Raw genomic sequence first — 4,365 nt, 5'->3', positions numbered from 1 at the left:
GTTCATACACAGATAAAACTATAACAATGTCAACGAAGATTCTAATTTATCCTTTCAGTTACGATTACTAAAAGTTGGTTTCTACCTCTATGTGTATTTGTATTTGTCAATACACAGAGTTGTGACAGATACATCTGTATTATCACTGCCGATAAATGCAATGCTTGGTGGTGCGGGTTTTGGGAATCATAAGTTCAAAAAAATTTAAATATCGCTATATAGGAACCTGATAACGAGCCACGTTCAACTATCTCTTGCATTGCTTGCAGAAATGCATTGACTTACAATATGTGTCTTCTTATTTTTGTCTCACAAAAGGTGTAATCGTTAGTAATTTTGTGTCTATTAAATGATACATGTCAAAAATGTTTTATTCAAGATATTAATTTACATAGTATTGCACAATATGTATACAAGTACTTTCTATTATTACGTTGCTAGATACTTTGACTTATTATTAGAGTATCTTTAAGTTTAATTTTGTACCAAAACAAGTGTTATTTATTGTAGTAAATGGTTTTTATTATGACATGAATTGTGATAAACGAAATTCATATGTTGTTACTTTCGAATCATAATTGTAAAGGTAGTTAAATTTTAGATAGAATTTTTTTAAATAGAATTATTAATTACACAAATTAGTTTACAAATTAGAATGAATTTAAGTTTACATATAGAATAAAATGGTTTATGTTAGAAGAAACCAAACAAAAGTAGGCGATTCATCTTTCTATCGTTTATTTTGAGAAAGCGTAATAATCAATCGAAATATGGATTAATTTATTATAATAAGTCAATGACAGCTTGCAGTTAATGTAAGGTAATATAATGTAATGTAGTTAACGCAGTGCTTATAATATGTTTCCACTACTTACTTTGTAAGTTACTTAAGTCCTTAACTTTAAGATTTTATCGTTTCCATTCACATAAGTAAATTATTGCATGTGATAGGGCTTTTATATGTCAGAAAATTCTTTGAAAGTTTAAAGATAGCTTCTGTTTGTTTAGAAAACATACACTGATATAATATAATTGACATTTCAATTATTTATATATATATTTCATACATCTATTACATATTCAATTAATAAAAATAAAAACAAAAATTATATTAAACATTTACTTTCTTAGCTCAGCTCTAACATTTTACATATAAAACTTAATGTGGATTAAGTTATTTATTTAAATTATACCTCTAATTTTGTTTTAAGGATTGGATTCGACATTATTAGTTTAATCTTTTTAGCTTTATTTTTAAGTAAGTTAAAAAGCATGGAAAAGCTTTTTGCATGGTTAATGAAATTTACTTAGTAAGTTAAACTTACTTTAGTAAGTTAAACTTACTAAGTAAGCAGTATAAACATACTCTTACACTGCTACATAAAAAAACGATTTCAATTATAAATAATGTTAATATTGCATGGTTTATTCCAAATGGTACTGAAGCCCTAAATAAGTTTAACGGATTTCGTGTTTCGAAAAATTCATATACTATCAGTCACAAGCGAACAAGCAAGCCAGAGTTGTGCAATCAGTTAATACCAACAGAATAAAAGCCAAATTTTAAACGCGTAATCACACGCTGATTGAGCGAACATTTTACTTGCGGATGTTATGGGTATTTTACTTGACAAATTTTTGTACGTCATCCACATTTCGGACAAATAACTACCTGCGATCGGTCTGCACTTTTTCACAGCATTTAATTTTAAATTGAATCTGTTAGTTATACTGAGTCAGACAATGTTGTACAATATAAAGTTGTGCAATCAGAGTTTTAATAGTTTTTATATTTCGTCATAAATTGTAGACTTACTCTTAGTCCATAGCGTAGAAATCGCGTCAACCAAATTAATTATCATTTAAAATTTTTTGAAACGGATTTAATGAAACTAAATTGAATATAAATATTACTGAGTTTAAATTTCCAATTTGTTTCACAAAATATCTGCCCATAAGGAATAAGTATACAACATTCCATGTAATAAGAAGTAATTCCTCTTTTTTTTACTCTTAACTAAGCTGTATACTAAGAGACAATTTTACAGTGCAAACTTAAGTGTCAATTTGAAGTGATAGTGATATCACTTGAATGTCAATATGATATTTATTTGAATTTTAAGTTACACTTGAATAGCCAATATCCAAGATATAATAATATAAATTTCTATAATTTCAAATTGATTTGCTAAATTTCAGATAATCTACATTCCATATTCCGATCTTCCAAAGAATTCTTTTCTCGAATGTTCCTAACATTTTCTCGTCATTGTTGGTAATTGACAAATTTCTGCACTATACAGGCATGATAAGAGCCTTGTAGAGCGTGATTTTTGTTTGTCGGGAGAGGGCTTTATTTTTCTACTTACTACGTACTTAATTAGTCCGAAATAACATCTGTGGGCAAGAGTGTTTAATAATATAAATAATGAAAAAAAAAACAAATAAAAAAGTCTTTCAAAACTTCGAACTTATAATTGTCAACAGTGATGTGGATCCCAAGATGCTCAGCAGATTTGTTTGTCGACAGAAAGTACTTTGTTTTGTCCTCATTTGCCACAAGACCTATTTGCTTCGCTTGATTTTCTAAGTTGGAACATGCCGCACAGACGGTGTGGGTGTTTAGGCCAATGTTCTTAATATCCTCGGCACACGCAAATAGCATTAGACTTTTGTAGAAAATTGTGCCAGTGCGGTTTAAATTTGTTATTTGAATTATCGTTTCCAACAGTAGATTAAAGTAGTCACACAACAAGGAGTCACATTGTCTAAAAGGTGACTCGTTTGGTATCAAACGGTTCGGACAGGTTTTTTTTTGATTCTAACGGAGTTTGTGATAACGTCATTTTACATAGTCGTATAAGCGTTGCTGGGTTACCAATTTCAGACATAATAGATAATAGAAATAGGATACTTAAAACTCTCCATCGATTTTGTTACAGTCTATCAGTGTTAAATTTTGTTTTGTTACTAAAATGGACCACCTGATATAATTAGTTTATTTTTATTTATTTTTTTATTTGAAGATTGTTTAAAACTCTCAAATTTGACTAGGACTGAAATGTCGTTATAAATAGGTATGTATTTATATCATCTGCAAAATAAGAATATTCGAAGATTTAAACTATTCGAAGGTATATTAAAATGTTTTAAAAAAATATAATTAAAAATATTTAACTCAAATTAAAGAGTATACTTTTTTTTATATGTTAAAGAAATAATAACATATAGAACGACCTAAACCCGGTGAAAATCAAAAAAACTTATTGTAAATTGATCGTAATAACATAATAATAGTAATATCCGAAAACGGTATTTGGCAATGGATTATAGTCAAGACACTACATGTTAAACTTAAAAATTTTTGCAAGGAACGACTAACTAGTAGCCGTGCTTTTACTTGTTACCAGTTACTAGTCTAATTAATGTAAACATTGCTTATACTGATGAGCACCAGATGGCGTATATAGTTTTTTTTGTTAATATAATCAATGCTTAAAATGTTCAATTTTGAACTTCGTTATCTTGAAAAGTAAGTTATATCGGCCAAAACTGTACAATCTTTAAAAATTTTAATAAATAATAATTACCAGATTATTGTTAATATATATGATATATATGTATACTATTTCAGTAAGTCTGAAGAAATCAATCATACAATATGAAATAAATATTTTGGCAATAAAAATTATTAAAGATTAAAAAAATATGTTAAATAAAAAAAATTATGTTTAAATTTTCTCTACACTGTATTTTTTATTTGATTTTTACTCTATCTAAATGTAGCAACGAATCCCATTTCCACAACTACTGAAATTACCGATATCTTTTTAATTTCTATTAAATTTCTTGTGCCCTAGATTTTGATTTTGCTTTATTAAAATGATCTCATCAATTTTAATTTCTTTATATTACGTAACCTAAAGATTTTATTTACAAATTTGGTCGTTTAATCGTTTGAAACGATCCCATATAAATCGATTAGAAAGCTGCGAACCTATGGCCACTATTTTTTTTTTTTTTTGGTTGAATTAAAATATTTATTTGCGAAAATTTCTTCGTTAGTTAAAAGTGAAAGATTTAATATATTTTTATACACTAATTAACATAAATTTATCATAATTACCGTCTATACTTATACATATAAATACATAAGCTTTAAGATATAACTTTAGGTAGCCTTCTAAATCTTTTCGCTTTTTCGTTAGTTTTATTATGAAAAGGTATTCATATTTTTTTTTTAAATTATTAAAAAATGCGAAATATAAACAAACAACAAAATGAAAGTGATATATGAGGTGTAAAACTATTTATATGCGTTTTTATTAAAATTTATGGAATTTTATATATTTATTTTCAATATTA

The sequence above is a fragment of the Teleopsis dalmanni genome, chromosome 1 (assembly GCF_002237135.1).
Source record: "Teleopsis dalmanni isolate 2A chromosome 1, ASM223713v2, whole genome shotgun sequence".
Classification (NCBI taxonomy): Eukaryota; Metazoa; Arthropoda; class Insecta; order Diptera; family Diopsidae; genus Teleopsis; species Teleopsis dalmanni.
This window is presented reverse-complemented; position numbering follows the sequence as displayed.